The sequence below is a fragment of the Rhinoderma darwinii genome, unplaced genomic scaffold (assembly GCF_050947455.1).
Source record: "Rhinoderma darwinii isolate aRhiDar2 unplaced genomic scaffold, aRhiDar2.hap1 Scaffold_448, whole genome shotgun sequence".
In the NCBI taxonomy this organism is placed as follows: Eukaryota; Metazoa; Chordata; class Amphibia; order Anura; family Rhinodermatidae; genus Rhinoderma; species Rhinoderma darwinii.
The window spans coordinates 233,424-245,440 of NW_027463921.1; the positions used below are offsets into that span (position 1 = coordinate 233,424).

The window sequence follows — 12,017 nt, forward strand, 5'->3', positions numbered from 1 at the left end:
CGGCCTTTATTCACCTCCCGTGTAGCTGTGAGTGTGTGAGCCTGCAGGGCCCCATGGAATTGCCTAGAAGTAGGCTGAATCGCTGCAAGGGCTGAACAGCAGTATCGGGCAGGCTCGGGCAACGCGCGGCCCGTTCGGGTTATCGCTTCTCGGCCTTTTGGCTAAGATCAAGTGTAGTATCTGTTCTTATCAGTTTAATATCTGATACGTCCCCTATCTGGGGACCATATATTAAATGGATTTTTAGAACAGGGAGATGGAAATAGAGCTTGCTCTGTCCACTCCACGCATTGACCTGGTATTGCAGTATTTCCAGGACCGGTGCACCCTTTCCTTATGTGTTGACTAAAAGCAGATTCCAAAAGTGTTTTTTGTCTTTGCTATTGTTTCTGTCTTTCTGAAGGGATCTCCCCTTTTAATCCCATTATTTCAACACCTGTTGGACAATGCATGAGTGATAATGAGCTCATTGATTAAATGCAATTAATGAATAGATTGCCACCTCTTGTTGTGTGTCGTCTGTGTTTCTGTGTTTCCGGCATTTCACATTGGAACACCTCATTCACCTTCCTTGTCTTCTCTCCGCCCTCCCTTTTAGGTAAGTTAAAGAGCTGCACCTGAGCCAGCCACTGATTGATTGATTGATTGATTGATTGATTGATTGATTGATTGATTGATTGATTGATTGATGCAGCACAACAGTCAAATAGTGGAGTGGAGTAGGGGAACAGCAAACAGCCAATAAAGCAGCCCGCCCGCTCGCCTGCCCGCCACAATGGACCTACCTGTGTACACTAGATGGATGTGATGGAATGTACTGTCGTCTCTACATTTCAAGAAGAAGTAAGAATTGCAGTTGCAACAAAGCCTTGCTTGCCTACAAAGAGAGCAGCAATTTGGATTTGTTACTATGTTACCTAGAAGAATAACAAACTGTGCAAGGATGGAGGTTGTAGGAGCAAGGAGAAGTTGTCTGTAAAGTTGGTGGATGCCTATTTTCCATTTTGCAGTCCCTTGTCTCCCTCTTGTGGCCTCCTGGAGGCAACTAGCTGTGCAAAAAAAAGACAGCCTGGCGGCCGGCTGTTGCAGTGTTGCCCTCTCAGGCAACACTGAGTGACTGACTGAGCCTCACCGTCTTATATAAAGTTCAGACGGAACTTTGCACGTGTCATAGTGGAGCCCTCAGGATTCCAGAGCCAGCTTTCTGACATCATAATGGGGCCTCAGAGATAAAAGCCTGGGCCCAGGCAGTGTTGGTCAGTGCTGCTCAGCAGGCAGCACTGGACTGGACTGGATTACAGCTGATACAAGGTGTGAAGGAACAAGGGGTGGCTGTGGGCATGCACTTGCTGCCGCTGCCAGTGTTTATCTGCATGGCAGCAGGGCATTTGGGCGTTGCCAGGAAGGCGTTTTTATGTAGATTCCTCCTCTTTCAGCACTGCATTGTGGTGCAAGCAAAAGAAGCAAATCCTGTCTGGCTTCCTCTCCGGCCTTTATTCACCTCCCGTGTAGCTGTGAGTGTGTGAGCCTGCAGGGCCCCATGGAATTGCCTAGAAGTAGGCTGAATCGCTGCAAGGGCTGAACAGCAGTATCGGGCAGGCTCGGGCAACGCGCGGCCCATTCGGGTTATCGCTTCTCGGCCTTTTGGCTAAGATCAAGTGTAGTATCTGTTCTTATCAGTTTAATATCTGATACGTCCCCTATCTGGGGACCATATATTAAATGGATTTTTAGAACAGGGAGATGGAAATAGAGCTTGCTCTGTCCACTCCACGCATTGACCTGGTATTGCAGTATTTCCAGGACCGGTGCACCCTTTCCTTATGTGTTGACTAAAAGCAGATTCCAAAAGTGTTTTTTGTCTTTGCTATTGTTTCTGTCTTTCTGAAGGGATCTCCCCTTTTAATCCCATTATTTCAACACCTGTTGGACAATGCATGAGTGATAATGAGCTCATTGATTAAATGCAATTAATGAATAGATTGCCACCTCTTGTTGTGTGTCGTCTGTGTTTCTGTGTTTCCGGCATTTCACATTGGAACACCTCATTCACCTTCCTTGTCTTCTCTCCGCCCTCCCTTTTAGGTAAGTTAAAGAGCTGCACCTGAGCCAGCCACTGATTGATTGATTGATTGATTGATTGATTGATTGATTGATTGATTGATTGATTGATTGATGCAGCACAACAGTCAAATAGTGGAGTGGAGTAGGGGAACAGCAAACAGCCAATAAAGCAGCCCGCCCGCTCGCCTGCCCGCCACAATGGACCTACCTGTGTACACTAGATGGATGTGATGGAATGTACTGTCGTCCCTACATTTCAAGAAGAAGTAAGAATTGCAGTTGCAACAAAGCCTTGCTTGCCTACAAAGAGAGCAGCAATTTGGATTTGTTACTATGTTACCTAGAAGAATAACAAACTGTGCAAGGATGGAGGTTGTAGGAGCAAGGAGAAGTTGTCTGTAAAGTTGGTGGATGCCTATTTTCCATTTTGCAGTCCCTTGTCTCCCTCTTGTGGCCTCCTGGAGGCAACTAGCTGTGCAAAAAAAAGACAGCCTGGCGGCCGGCTGTTGCAGTGTTGCCCTCTCAGGCAACACTGAGTGACTGACTGAGCCTCACCGTCTTATATAAAGTTCAGACGGAACTTTGCACGTGTCATAGTGGAGCCCTCAGGATTCCAGAGCCAGCTTTCTGACATCATAATGGGGCCTCAGAGATAAAAGCCTGGGCCCAGGCAGTGTTGGTCAGTGCTGCTCAGCAGGCAGCACTGGACTGGACTGGATTACAGCTGATACAAGGTGTGAAGGAACAAGGGGTGGCTGTGGGCATGCACTTGCTGCCGCTGCCAGTGTTTATCTGCATGGCAGCAGGGCATTTGGGCGTTGCCAGGAAGGCGTTTTTATGTAGATTCCTCCTCTTTCAGCACTGCATTGTGGTGCAAGCAAAAGAAGCAAATCCTGTCTGGCTTCCTCTCCGGCCTTTATTCACCTCCCGTGTAGCTGTGAGTGTGTGAGCCTGCAGGGCCCCATGGAATTGCCTAGAAGTAGGCTGAATCGCTGCAAGGGCTGAACAGCAGTATCGGGCAGGCTCGGGCAACGCGCGGCCCGTTCGGGTTATCGCTTCTCGGCCTTTTGGCTAAGATCAAGTGTAGTATCTGTTCTTATCAGTTTAATATCTGATACGTCCCCTATCTGGGGACCATATATTAAATGGATTTTTAGAACAGGGAGATGGAAATAGAGCTTGCTCTGTCCACTCCACGCATTGACCTGGTATTGCAGTATTTCCAGGACCGGTGCACCCTTTCCTTATGTGTTGACTAAAAGCAGATTCCAAAAGTGTTTTTTGTCTTTGCTATTGTTTCTGTCTTTCTGAAGGGATCTCCCCTTTTAATCCCATTATTTCAACACCTGTTGGACAATGCATGAGTGATAATGAGCTCATTGATTAAATGCAATTAATGAATAGATTGCCACCTCTTGTTGTGTGTCGTCTGTGTTTCTGTGTTTCCGGCATTTCACATTGGAACACCTCATTCACCTTCCTTGTCTTCTCTCCGCCCTCCCTTTTAGGTAAGTTAAAGAGCTGCACCTGAGCCAGCCACTGATTGATTGATTGATTGATTGATTGATTGATTGATTCAGCACAACAGTCAAATAGTGGAGTGGAGTAGGGGAACAGCAAACAGCCAATAAAGCAGCCCGCCCGCTCGCCTGCCCGCCACAATGGACCTACCTGTGTACACTAGATGGATGTGATGGAATGTACTGTCGTCCCTACATTTCAAGAAGAAGTAAGAATTGCAGTTGCAACAAAGCCTTGCTTGCCTACAAAGAGAGCAGCAATTTGGATTTGTTACTATGTTACCTAGAAGAATAACAAACTGTGCAAGGATGGAGGTTGTAGGAGCAAGGAGAAGTTGTCTGTAAAGTTGGTGGATGCCTATTTTCCATTTTGCAGTCCCTTGTCTCCCTCTTGTGGCCTCCTGGAGGCAACTAGCTGTGCAAAAAAAAGACAGCCTGGCGGCCGGCTGTTGCAGTGTTGCCCTCTCAGGCAACACTGAGTGACTGACTGAGCCTCACCGTCTTATATAAAGTTCAGACGGAACTTTGCACGTGTCATAGTGGAGCCCTCAGGATTCCAGAGCCAGCTTTCTGACATCATAATGGGGCCTCAGAGATAAAAGCCTGGGCCCAGGCAGTGTTGGTCAGTGCTGCTCAGCAGGCAGCACTGGACTGGACTGGATTACAGCTGATACAAGGTGTGAAGGAACAAGGGGTGGCTGTGGGCATGCACTTGCTGCCGCTGCCAGTGTTTATCTGCATGGCAGCAGGGCATTTGGGCGTTGCCAGGAAGGCGTTTTTATGTAGATTCCTCCTCTTTCAGCACTGCATTGTGGTGCAAGCAAAAGAAGCAAATCCTGTCTGGCTTCCTCTCCGGCCTTTATTCACCTCCCGTGTAGCTGTGAGTGTGTGAGCCTGCAGGGCCCCATGGAATTGCCTAGAAGTAGGCTGAATCGCTGCAAGGGCTGAACAGCAGTATCGGGCAGGCTCGGGCAACGCGCGGCCCGTTCGGGTTATCGCTTCTCGGCCTTTTGGCTAAGATCAAGTGTAGTATCTGTTCTTATCAGTTTAATATCTGATACGTCCCCTATCTGGGGACCATATATTAAATGGATTTTTAGAACAGGGAGATGGAAATAGAGCTTGCTCTGTCCACTCCACGCATTGACCTGGTATTGCAGTATTTCCAGGACCGGTGCACCCTTTCCTTATGTGTTGACTAAAAGCAGATTCCAAAAGTGTTTTTTGTCTTTGCTATTGTTTCTGTCTTTCTGAAGGGATCTCCCCTTTTAATCCCATTATTTCAACACCTGTTGGACAATGCATGAGTGATAATGAGCTCATTGATTAAATGCAATTAATGAATAGATTGCCACCTCTTGTTGTGTGTCGTCTGTGTTTCTGTGTTTCCGGCATTTCACATTGGAACACCTCATTCACCTTCCTTGTCTTCTCTCCGCCCTCCCTTTTAGGTAAGTTAAAGAGCTGCACCTGAGCCAGCCACTGATTGATTGATTGATTGATTGATTGATTGATTGATTGATTGATTGATTGATTGATTGATTGATGCAGCACAACAGTCAAATAGTGGAGTGGAGTAGGGGAACAGCAAACAGCCAATAAAGCAGCCCGCCCGCTCGCCTGCCCGCCACAATGGACCTACCTGTGTACACTAGATGGATGTGATGGAATGTACTGTCGTCCCTACATTTCAAGAAGAAGTAAGAATTGCAGTTGCAACAAAGCCTTGCTTGCCTACAAAGAGAGCAGCAATTTGGATTTGTTACTATGTTACCTAGAAGAATAGCAAACTGTGCAAGGATGGAGGTTGTAGGAGCAAGGAGAAGTTGTCTGTAAAGTTGGTGGATGCCTATTTTCCATTTTGCAGTCCCTTGTCTCCCTCTTGTGGCCTCCTGGAGGCAACTAGCTGTGCAAAAAAAAGACAGCCTGGCGGCCGGCTGTTGCAGTGTTGCCCTCTCAGGCAACACTGAGTGACTGACTGAGCCTCACCGTCTTATATAAAGTTCAGACGGAACTTTGCACGTGTCATAGTGGAGCCCTCAGGATTCCAGAGCCAGCTTTCTGACATCATAATGGGGCCTCAGAGATAAAAGCCTGGGCCCAGGCAGTGTTGGTCAGTGCTGCTCAGCAGGCAGCACTGGACTGGACTGGATTACAGCTGATACAAGGTGTGAAGGAACAAGGGGTGGCTGTGGGCATGCACTTGCTGCCGCTGCCAGTGTTTATCTGCATGGCAGCAGGGCATTTGGGCGTTGCCAGGAAGGCGTTTTTATGTAGATTCCTCCTCTTTCAGCACTGCATTGTGGTGCAAGCAAAAGAAGCAAATCCTGTCTGGCTTCCTCTCCGGCCTTTATTCACCTCCCGTGTAGCTGTGAGTGTGTGAGCCTGCAGGGCCCCATGGAATTGCCTAGAAGTAGGCTGAATCGCTGCAAGGGCTGAACAGCAGTATCGGGCAGGCTCGGGCAACGCGCGGCCCGTTCGGGTTATCGCTTCTCGGCCTTTTGGCTAAGATCAAGTGTAGTATCTGTTCTTATCAGTTTAATATCTGATACGTCCCCTATCTGGGGACCATATATTAAATGGATTTTTAGAACAGGGAGATGGAAATAGAGCTTGCTCTGTCCACTCCACGCATTGACCTGGTATTGCAGTATTTCCAGGACCGGTGCACCCTTTCCTTATGTGTTGACTAAAAGCAGATTCCAAAAGTGTTTTTTGTCTTTGCTATTGTTTCTGTCTTTCTGAAGGGATCTCCCCTTTTAATCCCATTATTTCAACACCTGTTGGACAATGCATGAGTGATAATGAGCTCATTGATTAAATGCAATTAATTAATAGATTGCCACCTCTTGTTGTGTGTCGTCTGTGTTTCTGTGTTTCCGGCATTTCACATTGGAACACCTCATTCACCTTCCTTGTCTTCTCTCCGCCCTCCCTTTTAGGTAAGTTAAAGAGCTGCACCTGAGCCAGCCACTGATTGATTGATTGATTGATTGATTGATTGATTGATTGATTGATTGATTGATTGATTGATTGATTGATTGATTGATGCAGCACAACAGTCAAATAGTGGAGTGGAGTAGGGGAACAGCAAACAGCCAATAAAGCAGCCCGCCCGCTCGCCTGCCCGCCACAATGGACCTACCTGTGTACACTAGATGGATGTGATGGAATGTACTGTCGTCCCTACATTTCAAGAAGAAGTAAGAATTGCAGTTGCAACAAAGCCTTGCTTGCCTACAAAGAGAGCAGCAATTTGGATTTGTTACTATGTTACCTAGAAGAATAACAAACTGTGCAAGGATGGAGGTTGTAGGAGCAAGGAGAAGTTGTCTGTAAAGTTGGTGGATGCCTATTTTCCATTTTGCAGTCCCTTGTCTCCCTCTTGTGGCCTCCTGGAGGCAACTAGCTGTGCAAAAAAAAGACAGCCTGGCGGCCGGCTGTTGCAGTGTTGCCCTCTCAGGCAACACTGAGTGACTGACTGAGCCTCACCGTCTTATATAAAGTTCAGACGGAACTTTGCACGTGTCATAGTGGAGCCCTCAGGATTCCAGAGCCAGCTTTCTGACATCATAATGGGGCCTCAGAGATAAAAGCCTGGGCCCAGGCAGTGTTGGTCAGTGCTGCTCAGCAGGCAGCACTGGACTGGACTGGATTACAGCTGATACAAGGTGTGAAGGAACAAGGGGTGGCTGTGGGCATGCACTTGCTGCCGCTGCCAGTGTTTATCTGCATGGCAGCAGGGCATTTGGGCGTTGCCAGGAAGGCGTTTTTATGTAGATTCCTCCTCTTTCAGCACTGCATTGTGGTGCAAGCAAAAGAAGCAAATCCTGTCTGGCTTCCTCTCCGGCCTTTATTCACCTCCCGTGTAGCTGTGAGTGTGTGAGCCTGCAGGGCCCCATGGAATTGCCTAGAAGTAGGCTGAATCGCTGCAAGGGCTGAACAGCAGTATCGGGCAGGCTCGGGCAACGCGCGGCCCGTTCGGGTTATCGCTTCTCGGCCTTTTGGCTAAGATCAAGTGTAGTATCTGTTCTTATCAGTTTAATATCTGATACGTCCCCTATCTGGGGACCATATATTAAATGGATTTTTAGAACAGGGAGATGGAAATAGAGCTTGCTCTGTCCACTCCACGCATTGACCTGGTATTGCAGTATTTCCAGGACCGGTGCACCCTTTCCTTATGTGTTGACTAAAAGCAGATTCCAAAAGTGTTTTTTGTCTTTGCTATTGTTTCTGTCTTTCTGAAGGGATCTCCCCTTTTAATCCCATTATTTCAACACCTGTTGGACAATGCATGAGTGATAATGAGCTCATTGATTAAATGCAATTAATGAATAGATTGCCACCTCTTGTTGTGTGTCGTCTGTGTTTCTGTGTTTCCGGCATTTCACATTGGAACACCTCATTCACCTTCCTTGTCTTCTCTCCGCCCTCCCTTTTAGGTAAGTTAAAGAGCTGCACCTGAGCCAGCCACTGATTGATTGATTGATTGATTGATTGATTGATTGATTGATTGATTGATTGATTGATTGATGCAGCACAACAGTCAAATAGTGGAGTGGAGTAGGGGAACAGCAAACAGCCAATAAAGCAGCCCGCCCGCTCGCCTGCCCGCCACAATGGACCTACCTGTGTACACTAGATGGATGTGATGGAATGTACTGTCGTCCCTACATTTCAAGAAGAAGTAAGAATTGCAGTTGCAACAAAGCCTTGCTTGCCTACAAAGAGAGCAGCAATTTGGATTTGTTACTATGTTACCTAGAAGAATAACAAACTGTGCAAGGATGGAGGTTGTAGGAGCAAGGAGAAGTTGTCTGTAAAGTTGGTGGATGCCTATTTTCCATTTTGCAGTCCCTTGTCTCCCTCTTGTGGCCTCCTGGAGGCAACTAGCTGTGCAAAAAAAAGACAGCCTGGCGGCCGGCTGTTGCAGTGTTGCCCTCTCAGGCAACACTGAGTGACTGACTGAGCCTCACCGTCTTATATAAAGTTCAGACGGAACTTTGCACGTGTCATAGTGGAGCCCTCAGGATTCCAGAGCCAGCTTTCTGACATCATAATGGGGCCTCAGAGATAAAAGCCTGGGCCCAGGCAGTGTTGGTCAGTGCTGCTCAGCAGGCAGCACTGGACTGGACTGGATTACAGCTGATACAAGGTGTGAAGGAACAAGGGGTGGCTGTGGGCATGCACTTGCTGCCGCTGCCAGTGTTTATCTGCATGGCAGCAGGGCATTTGGGCGTTGCCAGGAAGGCGTTTTTATGTAGATTCCTCCTCTTTCAGCACTGCATTGTGGTGCAAGCAAAAGAAGCAAATCCTGTCTGGCTTCCTCTCCGGCCTTTATTCACCTCCCGTGTAGCTGTGAGTGTGTGAGCCTGCAGGGCCCCATGGAATTGCCTAGAAGTAGGCTGAATCGCTGCAAGGGCTGAACAGCAGTATCGGGCAGGCTCGGGCAACGCGCGGCCCGTTCGGGTTATCGCTTCTCGGCCTTTTGGCTAAGATCAAGTGTAGTATCTGTTCTTATCAGTTTAATATCTGATACGTCCCCTATCTGGGGACCATATATTAAATGGATTTTTAGAACAGGGAGATGGAAATAGAGCTTGCTCTGTCCACTCCACGCATTGACCTGGTATTGCAGTATTTCCAGGACCGGTGCACCCTTTCCTTATGTGTTGACTAAAAGCAGATTCCAAAAGTGTTTTTTGTCTTTGCTATTGTTTCTGTCTTTCTGAAGGGATCTCCCCTTTTAATCCCATTATTTCAACACCTGTTGGACAATGCATGAGTGATAATGAGCTCATTGATTAAATGCAATTAATGAATAGATTGCCACCTCTTGTTGTGTGTCGTCTGTGTTTCTGTGTTTCCGGCATTTCACATTGGAACACCTCATTCACCTTCCTTGTCTTCTCTCCGCCCTCCCTTTTAGGTAAGTTAAAGAGCTGCACCTGAGCCAGCCACTGATTGATTGATTGATTGATTGATTGATTGATTGATTGATTGATTGATGCAGCACAACAGTCAAATAGTGGAGTGGAGTAGGGGAACAGCAAACAGCCAATAAAGCAGCCCGCCCGCTCGCCTGCCCGCCACAATGGACATACCTGTGTACACTAGATGGATGTGATGGAATGTACTGTCGTCCCTACATTTCAAGAAGAAGTAAGAATTGCAGTTGCAACAAAGCCTTGCTTGCCTACAAAGAGAGCAGCAATTTGGATTTGTTACTATGTTACCTAGAAGAATAACAAACTGTGCAAGGATGGAGGTTGTAGGAGCAAGGAGAAGTTGTCTGTAAAGTTGGTGGATGCCTATTTTCCATTTTGCAGTCCCTTGTCTCCCTCTTGTGGCCTCCTGGAGGCAACTAGCTGTGCAAAAAAAAGACAGCCTGGCGGCCGGCTGTTGCAGTGTTGCCCTCTCAGGCAACACTGAGTGACTGACTGAGCCTCACCGTCTTATATAAAGTTCAGACGGAACTTTGCACGTGTCATAGTGGAGCCCTCAGGATTCCAGAGCCAGCTTTCTGACATCATAATGGGGCCTCAGAGATAAAAGCCTGGGCCCAGGCAGTGTTGGTCAGTGCTGCTCAGCAGGCAGCACTGGACTGGACTGGATTACAGCTGATACAAGGTGTGAAGGAACAAGGGGTGGCTGTGGGCATGCACTTGCTGCCGCTGCCAGTGTTTATCTGCATGGCAGCAGGGCATTTGGGCGTTGCCAGGAAGGCGTTTTTATGTAGATTCCTCCTCTTTCAGCACTGCATTGTGGTGCAAGCAAAAGAAGCAAATCCTGTCTGGCTTCCTCTCCGGCCTTTATTCACCTCCCGTGTAGCTGTGAGTGTGTGAGCCTGCAGGGCCCCATGGAATTGCCTAGAAGTAGGCTGAATCGCTGCAAGGGCTGAACAGCAGTATCGGGCAGGCTCGGGCAACGCGCGGCCCGTTCGGGTTATCGCTTCTCGGCCTTTTGGCTAAGATCAAGTGTAGTATCTGTTCTTATCAGTTTAATATCTGATACGTCCCCTATCTGGGGACCATATATTAAATGGATTTTTAGAACAGGGAGATGGAAATAGAGCTTGCTCTGTCCACTCCACGCATTGACCTGGTATTGCAGTATTTCCAGGACCGGTGCACCCTTTCCTTATGTGTTGACTAAAAGCAGATTCCAAAAGTGTTTTTTGTCTTTGCTATTGTTTCTGTCTTTCTGAAGGGATCTCCCCTTTTAATCCCATTATTTCAACACCTGTTGGACAATGCATGAGTGATAATGAGCTCATTGATTAAATGCAATTAATGAATAGATTGCCACCTCTTGTTGTGTGTCGTCTGTGTTTCTGTGTTTCCGGCATTTCACATTGGAACACCTCATTCACCTTCCTTGTCTTCTCTCCGCCCTCCCTTTTAGGTAAGTTAAAGAGCTGCACCTGAGCCAGCCACTGATTGATTGATTGATTGATTGATTGATTGATTGATTGATTGATTGATTGATTGATGCAGCACAACAGTCAAATAGTGGAGTGGAGTAGGGGAACAGCAAACAGCCAATAAAGCAGCCCGCCCGCTCGCCTGCCCGCCACAATGGACCTACCTGTGTACACTAGATGGATGTGATGGAATGTACTGTCGTCCCTACATTTCAAGAAGAAGTAAGAATTGCAGTTGCAACAAAGCCTTGCTTGCCTACAAAGAGAGCAGCAATTTGGATTTGTTACTATGTTACCTAGAAGAATAACAAACTGTGCAAGGATGGAGGTTGTAGGAGCAAGGAGAAGTTGTCTGTAAAGTTGGTGGATGCCTATTTTCCATTTTGCAGTCCCTTGTCTCCCTCTTGTGGCCTCCTGGAGGCAACTAGCTGTGCAAAAAAAAGACAGCCTGGCGGCCGGCTGTTGCAGTGTTGCCCTCTCAGGCAACACTGAGTGACTGACTGAGCCTCACCGTCTTATATAAAGTTCAGACGGAACTTTGCACGTGTCATAGTGGAGCCCTCAGGATTCCAGAGCCAGCTTTCTGACATCATAATGGGGCCTCAGAGATAAAAGCCTGGGCCCAGGCAGTGTTGGTCAGTGCTGCTCAGCAGGCAGCACTGGACTGGACTGGATTACAGCTGATACAAGGTGTGAAGGAACAAGGGGTGGCTGTGGGCATGCACTTGCTGCCGCTGCCAGTGTTTATCTGCATGGCAGCAGGGCATTTGGGCGTTGCCAGGAAGGCGTTTTTATGTAGATTCCTCCTCTTTCAGCACTGCATTGTGGTGCAAGCAAAAGAAGCAAATCCTGTCTGGCTTCCTCTCCGGCCTTTATTCACCTCCCGTGTAGCTGTGAGTGTGTGAGCCTGCAGGGCCCCATGGAATTGCCTAGAAGTAGGCTGAATCGCTGCAAGGGCTGAACAGCAGTATCGGGCAGGCTCGGGCAACGCGCGGCCCGTTCGGGTT

The 12,017-nt window shown here is 47.8% G+C and overlaps 8 non-coding genes across 8 annotated transcripts; all 8 read left to right on the top strand.

The window, feature by feature from the left end:
• The first annotated feature begins 141 nt into the window (after positions 1–141).
• On the top strand, positions 142–332 carry LOC142716286 (U2 spliceosomal RNA). Its single transcript, XR_012871537.1, has one exon. It is a non-coding gene; the product is annotated as a U2 spliceosomal RNA (small nuclear RNA).
• A 1,296-nt stretch (positions 333–1,628) lies between these two features.
• Positions 1,629–1,819, top strand: LOC142716287 (U2 spliceosomal RNA). Its single transcript, XR_012871538.1, has one exon. It is a non-coding gene; the product is annotated as a U2 spliceosomal RNA (small nuclear RNA).
• Positions 1,820–3,115: 1,296 nt separating this feature from the next.
• Positions 3,116–3,306, top strand: LOC142716288 (U2 spliceosomal RNA). The gene has a single exon (XR_012871539.1). It is a non-coding gene; the product is annotated as a U2 spliceosomal RNA (small nuclear RNA).
• Positions 3,307–4,578: 1,272 nt separating this feature from the next.
• On the top strand, positions 4,579–4,769 carry LOC142716291 (U2 spliceosomal RNA). The gene has a single exon (XR_012871541.1). It is a non-coding gene; the product is annotated as a U2 spliceosomal RNA (small nuclear RNA).
• A 1,300-nt stretch (positions 4,770–6,069) lies between these two features.
• LOC142716292 (U2 spliceosomal RNA) lies at positions 6,070–6,260 on the top strand. Its single transcript, XR_012871542.1, has one exon. It is a non-coding gene; the product is annotated as a U2 spliceosomal RNA (small nuclear RNA).
• Positions 6,261–7,572: 1,312 nt separating this feature from the next.
• Positions 7,573–7,763, top strand: LOC142716293 (U2 spliceosomal RNA). Its single transcript, XR_012871543.1, has one exon. It is a non-coding gene; the product is annotated as a U2 spliceosomal RNA (small nuclear RNA).
• A 1,296-nt stretch (positions 7,764–9,059) lies between these two features.
• Positions 9,060–9,250, top strand: LOC142716294 (U2 spliceosomal RNA). Its single transcript, XR_012871544.1, has one exon. It is a non-coding gene; the product is annotated as a U2 spliceosomal RNA (small nuclear RNA).
• Positions 9,251–10,534: 1,284 nt separating this feature from the next.
• Positions 10,535–10,725, top strand: LOC142716295 (U2 spliceosomal RNA). Its single transcript, XR_012871545.1, has one exon. It is a non-coding gene; the product is annotated as a U2 spliceosomal RNA (small nuclear RNA).
• The last annotated feature ends 1,292 nt before the right edge of the window (positions 10,726–12,017 follow it).